Consider the following 17,128-nt stretch of genomic DNA (forward strand, 5'->3'; position numbering starts at 1 on the left):
GACCAAAGGTACATGCAGTTCCAGAAAGGTCTCAACAAGAACAAAGTCAACACCAGAACCAATTAACTACTGCAACTTCCATGTAAACTTCTCCATGCCTCTCAGACAAATGGGAAATCTGTAAAAATATGTATCAAGAAATAATAAAGTATTAGTGTCGCTGCATCCTGTACACCAAGGAACAACTCGTTTTCAGAAATTAGAAACTGCACACATGTGAAATATGCACAAAAGTGAAGAGTGAAACTGGAAGTGTGAATTTATACACCCCTAGACAAGATTCCAAATAAATATTAAACAATATGTTCAGACTGAAAAGAAAACCCACAGAATTCCACAACTGAATAACCTGCAAAATTAGCAAGGGAAACCTTCTCTAGCAAAGGGTGAAAGGCAAACTTCAAGTATCCCCTCTCTTGGCTTTCCCAATATAAGCAATCTCCACCTTCATATGCCAGTGTGCTACTCCACAGGGACACCTGTGTAACTAATTGATTTTTTTCTTAAAAATAAAAATAAATATATTTCCACAACAAGACTTTAGAGAAAACATGAAGGTAGGAATAGCAGATAATAGGGAGAAGTCCCATCTAACATTTCTGAAAAAGAAACCTATGAAGCTATGAATCATAGGAGCCTCGGAAGCGAGTAATGAGAAGAGATGGTGCACCCCATTTCAGCAGTATGTAGCTGTGAACATCAAATACTGATACATCTCTTCTCTGGGAAAATCCATGCAAGTTTGTTGTTGGTTTCAAGAAGATGAACCCAGTGCACCTCCACCTTCACACTGGCTCTGCATCAAAAAGCCAAGTACTTTTAATCTTCTTATGTGTCTACATGTGTCTAGTCACCCACATGCGACTGTTGTGACAAGTGTGGTCCCCAGAGGTGAGATCTAGTCAGATGTCTACAGTGCAGACAGCTAAGTCTGCTTATTAAGTCTGGGTGATTAGCTAAAGAGAAAGAAGACATCTGGGGGCATGATTCATCTGACCTATTTTAGTTGTTTACATAGCATGAAACACGTCTACCTCTTCGTGGGTGACAAAGCTGAGCCTAGACACTGACATAGCAGGTTGGTAGCATGTGGTCAGATGATTCCCACTTACATGCCTGAGCTTATGAGGGTGGAGGGAGCAAAATAAACATACAAACAAAAAACCCCAAACAGAAAACCAAGTAACTCCCCCACAAAACCATAAAAAGGCCATCAACATCTCTTTCAGTAAGTTTTTTGCTATTTGAAATGCATTTTCCTCAAAATGCATCTTTTATATGTATGTCCTTTGGTATGACTAATAATGCCACCCAAGGCAGAGAATTAGGGTTTAAAGCAAAACAGAAGAAACAGAAATAAATGCAGCAACAATTATTCTTAAAATAAAGGCCAGGGACATATTGGCATTATGTGAGTTTAGCATGGTGTAACTATTTAAATGCATCTGAAACAGCTGGTAGGATTTTCAGACTCAAAAGGAGATAATTGTCAATCTTATTCACAGCAATTAAATCTGTATAGGCTAAAATAGGATCTATTGTTCCCCACAAGTACTGGGACTGGAGCCAGAAGTAACTTCAGTGTAGCAGAAAGTTGGCAGCTCGGAAAGGGGCTGATTCCCTAAAAAAAAAAAGCCCAACCCACCACAGCTCAGAGACTTTTTCATTAAAAGAATTTCTCCTCTTCTGAAGGAGGGAGATGTCAGAAATTAATACTGAAACAGACATCAACATACTTATCTCAGTCCATACTCCACACACAGAAATGTATCCACCAATTTCTTCTGGTGACTGAAAAGAACAAAGCTAGAGATTATTATTGCTATATTTAGAGATTAAACCTACCTACATACCTACTGCACTACCTACATACCTTTGGAGTCATTGAGCAAAGGATACTTAGATAGGCACAGAAAGCTGGATAGCTCTTATTAGTCGCCAACACTGCCAATAGAGAAACAATCATTAATCTGCTCTCAATTCAAAATTATCAACAAGTGGCAATAAAGGATTTGCAAATCATTTGCCAAGGACAAAACACCTCCAGGAGCATTAAGTGATGGCTGTTAAACTGCCACCAAAAAAAACAAACCAAAAAAAAAAAAAGGGGGGGGGAAAGCCACAAAGCACAAAGAGCTGGTGCATGATCTTCAAAGGAGTGCACACACTGTCCCACACTTTTAACTGACATCAATATAATTTTCCTTTCCTTTACCCATCAACCAGCTCAGAATACCAGTCTTTTCTTATCAAAGTGTGTGTTTCAAGGGTAGGGATAATTCTTCAATTGAGAAAAAGGAGATTCTTTACTCCACGGAGTCAAATAGTTAACAAAATACAATCACACCACCTACTGTACAAAATTAGTATTTCCTGAACCAGTTAAAGCACCATACTTCCTTTATGCTTTGGAGACATTCATACACACATATATCTATATGTATATCTCCCATATGTATATTTTAAACAGGGATAAACTTATTTGATTAGGACACATTTTATTTACTATGCAAAGATTAAGAAATACAATCTCAGAATGTTGAAATAAAATGCCCCACAGAATACAGAAGTAATCAGCACAGCAATTAGAAAAGGAAGATTTGAAACACAGAGGAGTCTTCTACTAGGAAGAGAAAAGAAATAAATAAAAACAAGCAAAAAAATTCTAATTCTTCTGAAATGTTGACTGTATCAGTAAGCACAAAAATCAGTCTTACAGAGAAGTGATTTGGAGTAATGTGTTTCTGAACAGAAGAAATAGGTTCCTCCAAAGAATGGAGAGTGGTTGTAGCAGGGACAAAGGTGTCTCCTGACACATTACCTGCTGTTACACACCTCTCTCCATTAACATATAAATTAAAAATTATGTGGCCTCACAGGAAGGAACAAGAGAAAGAAGGGCACCAGAGTGAAGGCACACTGACTGACCTCCTGCAGAACAGCATGACACACTCAGGGGTGAGCAAGTTGCCCATTCAGGTCTGCAAAGAAACCAGCCTGCAGCACACAACAGCAGCAACTACGTTTTCTGCTCCCCTACCCACTGAGGGATGGTGGTGCCAACAGGAAAGAAAGATGCCAGCCTGCCAATCTGACAGCCTGTCATCCTTATGATCTGGTCCCATTCATAAAGTGGAACAAAACAAAAATTATTTTCTGAAGCATCTTCAGAACAGCCTTAGCACAGCTGTTCTGTGCCTGATGTGTCAGAACTCCAAGGTAGCATTTTAGAGTAGACAGCAGGCAGCAAGCAGAGCTATTTACATACTTTACTGAACATTTTTTAAAGGAATGTTACCCTCCTGCTGTAGTACTGGGACCAGACACCTCTAAGTAAATACCAAAAGAATGGTCCATTTTCCTGCTTCATGGTCTTCTTGTTTATGTGGTGGCTGCTCCAGTCTCAGTTAATCACATTTTATCACTTGAGCTTAGATAAATAAGTCTCTGTGTGTGTGATTCCTTCCCTTCTTGAGAAAGTTATTCTGGCTGGAACTTCTTTTCCTTTTTATGTAGGGAAGAGGCTTTTCCAGGAGGCTGGATGCTGAAGGAAAATTGCATCTCTCTTTTTTGTTGTTTTGCAGGCAGTATTTCTGCTTAAGAAGGCATGTTTTTCTTCAATTACAGCAAAAAACAAATAACTAAAATTGCTTAATCCTCTTACTTCCACATGCATGAAACCTCACCCAGTCTTCTGGATTTACTGGACGTTTTAAGACCATAACTAGCCATTGAATATAAAATTCATTTCTGCCATGGAGACATCAATAGGAGGCCAGAGGATTAAGCAGTAAGTATGCCATCATTCCCATTTATATATGCATACAAAAACTTCACTGCACTCTGTTTTCTTACCTCTATGACAACAATACTTCCCCACCCCTGATTTATCTCCTGCCTACCAGCACAAACTTAACTACATGGAAAGGGAAAAAAAAAAATCTAAATGCCTAATTATGATGGTTTTGATGGGGAAAGAGATCATTTTGGGGCTATGTTTTGGGTTTGTGCTGAATAGAGTAATGATTATGGAGGGTTTTTGTTGTTGCTGTTATTGCAGAGAGGTGTTTATATAGAGCCAATGCCTTTTCTGCTTTTTATACTGTCATGCTGGGGAAGACACTTGGGGTGCCTGGGGGATTGGGAGGAGACACAGCCAGTGCAGGTGACCCAAACTGGCCAAAGGGATGTTCCAGACCATGTGACATCGTGCTCAGTATATAAATTGAGGGAAAGAAGGTGGGGGATGTCTGATGTTATTTGCCTTCCCCAGTAGCCATTACAGGTGATGGGGCCCTGCTCTCCTGGAGATGGCTTAACATGTGCCTGCCCATGGGAAACAGTCCTTTAATTTCTTGATTTGCTTTGCTTGCATGTGCAGCTCTTGCTGTCCTTGTTAAACTGACTTTATCTCAGCCTATGGGTTTTCTCACTTTTACTCCTCTAATTTTATAGCTGGTAGTTTGCATCACTGTAATACCTTCTTTTTTTTTGCTGTTTCCTTCATCAGCCAACAGATAATGGTACAGTGTGCTGTGAAGTATACACCAACTAATATTTTCTTAGGATATGGTATGTTTTGAACACAACCTAAACATTCAGTAGAATTTTTTTTTTCTCCAGCTATGAAACTTTGTGCCCAATTCAATAGAATTTTTTTCTCTAGCTATGAAACTTTGTGCCTAATTATATTTTGAATGGCATCAATAATTAGTGCAAAGAGTGCTACAATTATTGTATCCACTATACTTCTGTGCCTCCAGCATTTTTATCTGCCTATGACTCCACAGTGGCCTTCAACTGGGCTTTAAATATCACAATAAAAAAAAAAAACCTGAACAAAAGCACTGTTATATTTAGTCTTTAATAGTACACAGACTTTCCAAATTGTCTTGAGTAAGGTAAGACTGATAATTTTTACTACATATTAACAAATAAATACATTGTTTGGATGTGGGAACAATATTCCCCAAACTGTTTAAATAATCTCAGGCTTTTTTCCTTTACAAAGTGTCTTCAAAACACTAAGAGGGTTATCTTCTGTAAGAAAGGCGGCATCGCTGCATTAGGAGCCCAAGAAAGCAGGGAGAGAAGGGGATCGTGCTCAGCTTCTTTGCTCTAAGAATATTCCCTGCAGCACCACTACTCCATAGGCAGTTATAAGACTCAAGGGATACAGTCAAACTAACGTTCATTTTGTGGGCCTGTTTTGCACATAATTTAGGTGCATGCCATCAGGTGAACACTTCTCGACCCCATCTGTATGAGGTCTCCTAAAACACACTGCAACTCTACTAAGCTTATCTATCGGAATAATTGCCCTTTCAAAAACAAGAAGACCACCTTTGCTTTCAAAATATTTGATAATGCCTGTTTAATCAGACAAAGAACTATCTATGTGAGCACAGAGACTATCCATCTTGACAAGAGGTGGGCATGCTCTTAAGCACTATCACTTTGGTCAGAAGTTAATGGAAACAAACGAGCTCAGAGATATGAACAGAGATTGAGACATCTCTGTGTTGTGCTTATTCCTCACCCTTCAGGCATTCTGATACTTATAGCTCTTTGTAGCTTCAAAAAAAAGCAAGTCAAAAATGCACAGAAGCCTGAAACAGCCTAATGGAACAAACAGCTTTTTTTTCCAGCTTTAGCAGATTACAATAATAATGAAGTTTCCAAGCCTTTGGGAACTGAATAAAAATAATAAAATTTCACAAACTAGCATGTGCAATTCTGTAAATGAGCAGATGCATAGAATACCATGTAAACAAAAACAGAAATGAAATGTTTCCCTTCGCCTGTTGTAGCTTATTTGTATCTACCTCCCAGCCATGCAGCCCTATAGCCTACAATATATTCCTGGTGTGCTGATGAGAGCAGGATGCAGTGAAACAGGCAGAACTGCTGCTCATTAGAATATGCTAATTTATTCCTGATTTCAAAATGTATTTCATCTACCTCTCACATACAAAATCAGAGTGCAGCTTTGTTTATATTTGCTGCTAAGAGAAGGTGGTGAACACCTGAGGACATAGCCAGCAAGCACAGACAACTCCAAGACTATTTGTCACAGTGTGAGGCTCCTGTAGGAGCTCACCTTGCATCTTGGGGTCAGTCCCCCACCAGCTTTGTTCCTGCACCTCAGATGAGCTTGACTGATGACATACATCTACAGGGATTCCCACTGGGAAGCAACACTTCAGTGGGAACATGCACAGCAACAAAATCTTCCCAGTCAGATAAAATGCAGCACAGCTTACACAAACCCATTTTGCTGAGGTAAAATCACCCTCTAAATAGAGCTTTCTGACATAATCCTAGCACAATAAAGAGGACAAACAGCATGAGGAACACTAGTTTGGGGAGAGAAAAAAAAGTGACAGATGAATGGATCTGATAACACATTACATGTAAGGAAAGAAAGTTGCATTATTTTTTTCCCCTACATGTTCTACAGTTGTCTTGAAGTGAAAACTAAGTTATATAGACTGGAGCCATCTATTAGCACCCCAGCAATTAATAGTAATAGTCCTTCAAGTGTTTAATCACAGTTTTTGATTTAAAAGTACATCTCTAAATCTGAATTTTTTATTTGACAACAGGTATGCCTCCATTACTTCTCAAATACATATTATTAATCAAAATGTAATTCCTTTTTTCACATCTCTCAGATGAGACAGAACTGTAAAAAACTCATTCTTTTCAAACTAAGAAACAGCCATGTTCATCTACACAAAGGTTGCACAGACCAGGTCAAGAAACAGAAAAGTATGCCCTTATTCTAAATCCAAGCACCCCACCTCTCCTCCCTTCTGACCTCATACAAAGCTAGCAAGGCTGCTTTATAGCCCGTGGAGTTTCCTTCACCTGCTCACACCTGCAGACAGGCAGTTTAGCAAACATACTCCTCCATACAGATGGCTCTTCTGAGCTGGACACCACTGGCTGCTCCTACTCCCAGTGACATTGCTCAGCCAGTGACACGGTGCTGATACTCAGTCAACAGCATTTTCCCAAATACCAAACACATGGTTTGCTACTTTCAAGACCAGGAAAACCAGTTCCACAACTCAGCATTAAAGGATGATTCTGCAGCTGAAACTGCTGAGAACTGTGGGTTAAACTTTCAGTAGTCTCAAAAGCAGCAAAGAAGGGGATATGGGATACTTAGGCCTACATTTGAAGTATTTTTCCTACAAGTAACCAAGAAAAATAATTTTTGTTTCTTCATATAATTACTTAGCCACCTTCAAGTTTCCTTGCTCCCAACTCTAACTAAAACTATTTACAAGTTCAACATTAACAGCCAGTTCAAACAATCCCATTTTATAGGGACAGTGCAGCACCTCAGAAAAGATCACCCCTAGGCAAAGGACTGACAGAATCAACACCTGCTCTCGCAAGCGACCCTAGGGCCCAGCTGGACTTATGTCTGCAAGAAACTTAAAGACTTTCCTTGCCTGGAAAAGCAACTGCTTTTCCTGCCTACATTTCCACATCCCTAAGATGTTAACTAAGTTAACTGTTCTCCCATCTCTCCAAACAAAGAGTTTGTACTCTGCACCCCAGGAATGACACATGGCTGGTTTTATGCAGTGCTTCTTCTCACCCCCCTCACTTTCTTCACTTCTGACTATTAGCTCTAGTAGGTAAGCCAAGGGAAGAAATGTTACAGTAAACTTTTTCATTATCCAGCTCTATCTGCATACTCTGGACAGATTCGAATGCAGTAGAAGCCAATATTAGCACTATTTTTAAAAAAGGAAAAGCTCCCACTCAGTATCTCATTTATTAGGAGATCGCAGATGTTCTTAACAAACATTGGTAAAAAAGGATAAAAATCAGCAAAATTAATATGTATTTGCAACAAGCACTGAGAAAAGACAACACCATTTTCTATGTCGTATCAGTCAAACCCACAGAGGTTTACCAATCACAACCTGCAATCACACTGAACATATTGGTTGCCTTAGGCAACTGCATTTTTTGCCACAGCAGAAGAGATAACTCAGGTATTGAATCAGATAAACTGTAATTTTGTGGTCAATGAAAGCCCATATGTCAGTCTTTTATCCTTCTAGCAAATCAAGAAAAAGCTATTTTGAATCAAAGGCTCAGGATTCAGCTCAGGCAATAAACCCTCAAAAAGAGTCTTGTGAACCCAGCTCATCAGCCAAGCAAACAGGCAGCTGAGGCTTGGTCACCCTCCAGGTGTCTTTGCCATCTTCCCCAGGAGGATTTACTGTGCCTGTCGACTCTCCACAAGCTGCCTCCAGCCCCCTCTGCCCACTCACAGCCAAACCAACCTTCAGTGGCCAATGCCAAATCAACAGGCAACAGGGCCGAGCCACAGACACCACACTGTCCTGAGGCATGTTACAGAAGAGTTCATCTGGTGGAGAACAAAGGCAGGCAGCTCAAAGCAGGCTGTCCTAAAACAACGTAAGCTGGATAACATCAGTTTTGGAGATGCTTGAAAACTTCTCCCTCTCTCACCAAGGCACAAAGCACCAGTTCAAGTATGATGCTACATTGGGCTTAGAAATCTGTATCTGCTCCCAAATTCCTCACACACTGGTTGTGAGGTTTTGAGAAAGTTGATTCTACTTCAGACAAATTTCCAGTTTATAATCCTGGCAAAAATGGGCAAAAACTGCACCAGGAGCTTCCAGATTAGCCAGTCAAAAGACAAATCCTGCTCCCAGTAAGGCTTCTTAAGACCTTTAAGTAAAAGCATCAGCAGACCAAAAACAAAAGCCTCCTTTCCGTTGCCTGAAAATTCATGGTAGGATAACAGTTTACCAGTTGTCTTTCTTTTTTTTGTACTGTTTGCATGTACCACTGGAAGAGGGAATTAAGGAAGAAGTGGTTTCAAACTGTTGCTCTTCCTTGGAGTACTGCCCTAACTTGGTTTCAGGAGGCAAAACCACAACTTCCGTGTATTGTCTCTAAAGTTCCTTCTCTACAGCTGCACTAAGTAACAGAAAACACCTGTGTTGTGCTGGTGAGATCTCAGGATGGGAGATTTGAACATGAACTCAGCACTGATCAAAGACTCCAGAAGCAGAGAGAGGCAAATGAAGAAACAGAAATTAAAGACTATACAAAAGAAAAGAAAGCTCCAGATTTGGGTTTAGGTTTTTTTCAGGCTGAAACTTAAGGCTCAGATTTATTGCACCCTTGTCCAGAATGCTATTCCATATCCTAGTTTACAGTCCAAAAAAATGGTGCCCATGCTAATACTTCAGCCCAGTGTAGATGGTTTGTGCAAGTAAACAGCTTCATCCTGGCTTTGCAGGCAGGTTTTACAGCTTGCAGTAGAGCTGCAGGCTGCCTTGGCCACAAAGCATTTACCAGGTTAGCTTTTCTGCACGTGATTGATGTGTACCTTGAAGTGGCTTCTCCAGGCAAAACACAGGTTGAAAGCTGAACTCTGCAGCAGCAGAGGAATCAGACATGGTTATAAGCAAGCTATCCTATGCCATAAAAGATTTCTTGTGTGCAATTTTCATATTAATTGATTCTCAAGTTATTTTAAGGGAAATCTCTTCAGTATCTGTATGAAAAAGCAAATTTGAGAGAGAAGACACTGAAGAGATTAGAGAGCCTTTTTAGCTTCCTGGTCCTCACTTTAAGCAGCAGTTTATTTCAGAGGGTACTTTTCAATTTCCAGGAGAGATGATTGAGGCAAGGGGGTATGGCAAGTGGCTTGCCATTTTGCAAGCTAATGAATTTGAACAATTAATGAAACTAAACCCGCATCTACCTTTCATCATAGAGCCAAAGGAATAATCTCTCCCCAAAAGGATGTACTGATGAAACCCCAAATCCTCAAGTGATATGAAAATCCCAGAATAGAAAGACATGTGACATCTCCAGCGTCTGATATCTGCTGAGTTTTTGACCAATAAGCACTCCCTACAGTCAGTATTTCCACAAAAAAAAGTAATAAATGTAAAACTTTGAAACCCATTTGCTATTGTCAGCCAAGTTAAGGAGATGTACACAGAACACTTGCACAGAACTTGTTTCTTTAGAAAACAGAGTAAATAATTCACCAGAATAATGAAAAAGATTAAATAAAAAAGAAGTACAGTTATTACAGACCAGACTATAGAGATCAACAGGAATAGCAAGTTGGTTTCTTTGTGATGAGTTTTAGGGAGTTTGCTTTTAAGAACTAGGGAAACCATGAGGCTTTACCCAGTAGAGAGCTACCAAATGAAGAATCATATAAAACTGCACTGTAATTCCAATGCAGCATAATAGAGATAATGCCCAATGCAAAAGGTTTCCATGCTTTAAGTTTCACTGGAAGCTTACAAAGGTTTGAATCAGAATCTGATGTCCACACATACCTATGACCAGTACTACAACAAATTCAGCATGATGTGACATACTTCTGAACACGTACAAACTTTGTCTTGTACCTCAATTAAATAGAAATATTGCCCAACTGAAAACACATTTGAACAACTCATTAAAGTTCAATGAGAGTTCTACACTTTTTTCACACTATCAATTTTTAAAAATACTCCTAAGATTATTTTAGAATCTCTTCCTCTTTTTAAAACTACCACCGCACATGACAGGAAGATGAAATTACTCAATGCTAACACTCAAATTCAGCTCTATAGTAACATGTGATTCTCACAAAGAAGCATAGGCATAGTAAACTGAATTTCATATCTTCATCTTAGATTAAATACATAATCTTCCTCTACCTCTACTATACTGTTTTTAATTCCACGCTATTAAAATATAATGGGTGATGACAACATTAAATGCACAATGTGCCTTGTAAGCATCCAAGGGCCACAATGGCACACATGCAAAATGAGATACTCAACAGAAGCTTTAATCAACAGTCTAAGGACACAGAGAAATTGCCCCAGTTCCCTCAAGATAACAGGCCAATGTCTGGTGAAAGAAATGAAGTTGGAAAAGTCAGGACATTCCTCATGTTTTAGGCAGGGAGAGGAAAATAACTCAGAGCAGCTGTTTTGACCAACTCCCACCTGTGCCTTCAGAAGGGCACATTACCTGAAAGGATATGAAAAGAAGATGTAGCTTTAGTGACTCTGGGATATGTCAGCCCAACTGTGGGGCTCATCAGCCACTGTCACAAGCTATTTAAGATGATGAAGTAAGAAAGAAAGGATATTAGGACTGAAAAACCCAAACAAACAACAAACAGAAAATCCAACTAAGCATAACTCTGAAAATACATTGATGTGTCACCTTTTTACCACTTTGAAAACAACCTTTACCTGTAGTGAATAAAATAAATGTATTTTTAACCCTAAACCTTTACTTGAACCAACGTGCCCTCAGGACATCTGGTACACAAAAGGTACTGCACCACCAAGGACATGAAGAGTTCTTGTGATGCTCAACTCTCAATTGAGTTCAAGGAATCCCAAAGGATAACAACACAATCCTTTACTAAACTGCATGGGTCATGCAGGAATTGTGTGGGTCATTGCAGGGATCCAGGTGCAGAAGGAGCTTCTGTGACAAACCTTGGGCAGGCTACCTCCTTGGTACACAGTTTATTCTAAGCACATCCAAACCTTAAGAGTTGTCACAGAATTCTGCATTGAACATGAAGATGGCATATGAGTCATCAAAACACAGGGCAGGAGAAGCTTTTGAATTCAGCTACAAACTGATTTGAGCTGACAGAGATGCCATTTTACTTCAGCGACCATAGCAAGTCATACTGTATTTTTGACCAAGATTTACATCTGTTTTACCATTAAGAGCTTTATGTTTCCAGTGAGTTGCTGCCACAGTCCAAGAATCATAGTTGGTTTAGAAAAAAATTAAAAGCAAAAAGAGACATTTTTTATTTCAAGGTAACATTTGGCTTGTAGCAGAAAAATAATCTCAGGACCTACTTAAAAACATGAATTTACATCAGTGTACACTGATTATACAAATACAGATATATCTTTCTCTAGTCATATTTAATCTTGTTTAACATTGCTTGCTAAGGAGAATGACACAACAATGGCAACAGCAGAAAAAATCAAGGGAAGATTTCCCATCCCTGCCTCCAAGTAGTTTTTTTACTGATCATTTGGATCAGTGTTTGTCTTCAGCACCAAGCTCCTCTCTGCGGTACATAAACAAGGACATATAGTTTTCCTCCCTGTAATACCTAAAACACTTTCTAGAGGAATTTAACAGATGTTGGCATCAAATGTTCAAGGACCCTGTGTAGACTGGTTGAACACTGTGTACTGTTTAATCTGCCAGAAGAGGAAAATATCCAAATTATTCTGTTCTTGGTATTTATATCACATGCCTGGCAAAGAGCAAACCCATTAACACACTCATTACACGTGAGCACTGCTTGCTTTCTGACAACAGATTCACATTCCAGCTGGTGAGGGGTTATTACCCCTCCCCTAGATGATTCCCTCACTGCTAGTCAAAACTCTCCTCTTGATGTGGGGAAAGATTTGTCCCAATGATCTTGAAAATTATTATAATTAAAAATTATAAAACCTGGAGTTAGAACAATACATGTTGGATAAAGAGCAATGATCAAAAAAGAACATATTGCTCATCAAAAGAGACGTGAGAAGTTGACCATTTGCCATTCCTTCATAATAAAAAAAAAAAACCACCCGACAACAAAAGCAAACAAAATCAATAGGGTCACTGCTGAAGCAAGCCCATGGCAAAGATAAAAGCAGTTTTCAAGACTTTTGCAGTGTGTAGCAGAATGGGAAGAACCCAGCCTAACCCAGAACCCAGCCCAGTGCAAAGCAAAGCAAAATCACTAAGACAACCAAAGTATCTTACTGCTACAAGTTCCCACACATATAACACCATATAGATGTACTTTAATTCTCATCAAAGGCCTGGTCTACAGAGTTCTACAAGAAATACCAAGGCACCTGAGACTGGATGAGTCATTTTCCACTAAGGAAAATATTCGTAAGAGAAGGTGCAGAACACCCAAGAAAAGACAACAGATAAAACCTGGGATATTTCTGGAATATCTAATTCTTCTGCATTGGTGACTTTTTTTTTAAGTTCTAACTGGAAAATGTTATATGCAAGTGCACAATCTTGCTTTCAGTTCTCCCTATTTCTTGGCTTAATATTATGTAGAGTAACATACATAAACAGACTAACATTTAAAACTAGGGAGTAATCTTAGAGCAAGATATGTATCTTTTAAACCAAGGTTTTGTTTGGACAGTGATAGAACTTGCCATAATGCTTCAGTCACCTATCTGAAATCTGTCCTGTAAAATATGATGCTTCAAATCACTATGACACGGCATGTGCAGAATATAAACTAAAATAATTTTCACTCACCATCTGAGAAGTGTTAACTATTTATACTGCATTATAATTCTAATGTATACTCTCCACCTTAAAACCATTTACATATATTTGGCACTGGAATAAAAGGAAAAAAAGGTTTTAGCATTCCAACTCATTTAATAACATTGGTGAGATCATATTAAAACAAAGAACCCCCTGCCAGACAGATAAGGGAAATTATTAATGCTGTTAAATGAAGTATTGATGGATTACCTCTTTGAGAAGCTAAAAACCTCAGGACTTTTGGAGGTGATACATAATCATCCACCCACCAAATGTTCAGAACAGCATCCTCCCAGGCAAGAATTCACAGCATTGAACTGACAGTGTTTAAACATGCTGGATCCTATGTTTGCTTTTTCCTCTTCTACACTGAAGAATGCAAGAGGTAAAACTATCACTGTGATCTAAACATGAGAAAAACTTACTTTAAACATAACCCTTTTCTAATATGAGCTCTTGGATACACACTGCAACTAAGCCCAAATCCACAGGGGTGCCAGTTTAATTTATAACTGCTCCTTTGCCTTTCTTCTCACCCCATTCCCTATTTAAATTAAATAAAGCAAACAGCCAGGACTGGAAAAAAACCAAGACATCAATTTGCACAAAAACATCTCACTGCTAGCACCAAGTATAGCACCCCTGAACTTCTGATAAATCTGAATTTTAGGACTTTGCTTTGCATCACCTCTGTTCTCCCTTCCAAGCTGTTTTAAAAAAATATACTTAATTTGTTACGTGGCAGACTCAGATCGACAGAGGGTTAATGTGGTCCATAGTGGGATGAACCCCCTCCTGAAGAAATACAGAAAAGCCATCTCCACTTCCAGAGTGAGAAGACAGCCTTTTGCAGAGGGTGCAGATGTGACATACCCCAGCAGATTTATCATGAGTCACAGCCCAAATCTGGCACTTCAAGAAGTACAGTGTAGTTCCAAAATGTATATGATTGGTAAAACAAAGATTAAATCAGATGTGAATTTAATGACAAGTGAAAGTACGAAATGACACTCTTGTTAGCAGGATACATCCATTCAAAAACACTAAACATATTGTATCAATACTCAATGCACCCAGAAAGCAGGATCTGCTCCTACAACATGTAGCAAAAATAATTTGACCAGCTTCCATGAAATCCAATGTAAGACAACATATGACGCTTCTGTCAGCAAAAAGGATTTTTTTCATGCTAAAACATTAAGAGAAAACCAAATACAAGCCCACTGACACTCTACACTCTGGCCTGCAGATGACAAGTACACAATACTTGAAGGCATGTAAGAAAACCTTTAGGTGTTGCAGTGAAATGGGAAGTCCTTTCCCCAGTTTTATCTGCCCCTCAATGTTTAATTTTTTTTTTTTTTTTAGAGGGTGAAGAATGTTTAGTGTGCATGCGTGAACATGCAATGAAAGAGATCAGAGCAACCAGCAAATAACTTCCCAAAATCATCTCAGAGGGTTTGGCTGTAAAGCAAGAAAACTGAGGTCAAGAGATTGGGGTTAGCTTGTTTACCACAGCAGAAAAGTGAAAAGAAGAAATTCACCTTCTTTTGGAGGTCACTTTTCACACCTTTAGATTAGATTTCTGTTTTAAACATTCAGCTCAGACCGATGCTGAATCAAAGATAGCCAAATGCAAGCATTCTACACCTGTGAGAAGCCACAGTGAAGTTTACCTCACTTCAGCAGGTGAAGGAGCCTGCTCTGATCACCTAGATTAACTTTGTAAAGTTGTAAATTACCCAATGAGCATACTTCATGATTCAGTGGTTGTCATTTTTGCTTTCTTTGTCCTAACTGCTGAGTTGTCTCATAACAGTTTGATTTTAAAGAGTGAAAGTTATCAAAGCAAACATTTTAGAAGTTGTCAACCTCTCCTGTTTTTATCACTCAACTACATACCATCTCATAATTTCCATTTTCTCCTCTCTTTGCATTCAAAGAGTGAATAAAATTCAAGACAAAGCCCTCTGACATTAAATCCAGATTTGTTAAAATTATGAGAAAAATCCTAACAGTTACAGAAATTTAAAGAAGGCTAAAGGCTTCATCTTAAAGTTACAAAGAAGCACAAAATTCAAACCATTCTTTGCTGGAACTAAGTGACCATGTAAGAAGTTAGGAAGGAATACAATTCCAACAAAATTGAATACTGGATTATGCAATGTATGCTACTGCTTAGTTATTAGCTTAAGGATATCACGGAATGTTAAACATTCGGTAGAGACTGACACATCCTGGCAGTTCAACTGGCAGTGCTCATGTCCAAGAACCAGTATCATTATCTTGCAGCTGGCCCTTTTTACTTTGCACTGTCCCATACTATAGGGAATTTGGGTTTCATAGTCCCACAGTTACTTCTGGAAAAATATTAGAGGACTAGAAAGCAATATGAGGTTATACCATCAGACTCACCTAACAGAACACTTATTTCACAAAGCCATCTGCTAATCAATCCAGTCAAAAACTAAAAGAATTTTTTCCTGAAATATTATAGTTTGACAAAGATTTTAAGTACAGGAGCATTATTTCACCACTGCTGCATTTTATCTGGTATGATATAAAGCCCCTTCCCATTTGTAAATACATCTGATGATGAAGATGAAGCAGGTTTATGCAGTGTAAGAGTGAAACAAGGACTTCTACCACCAATTTTTAAAAGTCATCAAACATCAGGAAATATGTTCCTTTGCAAAGTCCCACAGGATTTTGCTGCTTTTAAAATGTGACAATTTTTTCACACGTGAATTACTGTTCTACGATTTGCCTAAAAAAAAAATCAAAAGCCTGGAAGCCATTTGGGCTGTTAAAAATTAATGCTCAAAGGCCTTTTAGCTGTTACTTTATACTCAAATATCAATAGGACCTTTGTGAAGAATTCGATTAATTTGAGCAGAATTGATGGAAGGTGCCCACACAGCCCTTTCTTACCATGTCTAAGTGTACTTCAGTAATTGGACAAACACTGGCTGCCTCCCACATGATGCAGAAGCAATGCTTCCAGCACAAGCCTCTGAGCTCAGGTGGAGAAGTACCTGAAGGCACATCCTTGTCATAGAAGCAGGCAAGGTTCTTTTTCCCTAAGCCTCAACACACACACCACACCCTTACACATAAATGCTTAGGTAATAAGTCATGAATAAGGACTTCAATTGGGAACTTTATCTTTCATATTATTCAAATAATAAAGCCAGGCAAGATGTTTCAAGAATTAAATTATACATGATAGGCTAAAAGCCATCAGGGTAGAAATACTAATCTGGAAAAATAAAAACAACCAACGTACACACATACCCATATCTGTCTCCCAAATCAGGCAAATAATACACACCACTCTTAATAAAAAAAAAAAAAATAATTTCTAAGCCCCTTGTTTCCATCTTTCCTAGCAACACCCACACAGTAGTTACATATAGCAAAGCAAAAAAATTGTAGGACTGTTTCCACCTGCAAAGAGACCAGGCAAATCAGAAGTAAAAGCAAAGCACTAAAATAAATCAAATTTAATTACAGGAGCACTCCTTTCCTTCCAATGCATGAACTTCAATGCTAGGTTTTAGGACCCCTTCTGTATCTGCTAGGGAAGAACAACAAAGCAGCTGCAAGCACCAGGGCCAGTCCATGACTGTGCCTGGGAAGGTGTGACACCACCACAGCACTGCCTCTCCATCCCAAGCACAGACCTGTGTGCAGTGCTGCCAAAAGCTTCCTTCATCATGACTGCTTCTTCCTGCTGGAATACATTCCAACTCTGAATGTGTAAAATTGGTTTAAAAAT

General features: G+C 38.9%; 1 protein-coding gene across 1 annotated transcript in view; it reads right to left on the reverse strand.

Moving 5' to 3' along the window:
- Positions 1–17,128, reverse strand: part of PPM1H (protein phosphatase, Mg2+/Mn2+ dependent 1H) — a 130,102-nt gene that overhangs the window by 82,075 nt on the left and 30,899 nt on the right. The window lies entirely within an intron of this gene.

Source organism: Lonchura striata, chromosome 5 (genome assembly GCF_046129695.1).
Source record: "Lonchura striata isolate bLonStr1 chromosome 5, bLonStr1.mat, whole genome shotgun sequence".
In the NCBI taxonomy this organism is placed as follows: Eukaryota; Metazoa; Chordata; class Aves; order Passeriformes; family Estrildidae; genus Lonchura; species Lonchura striata.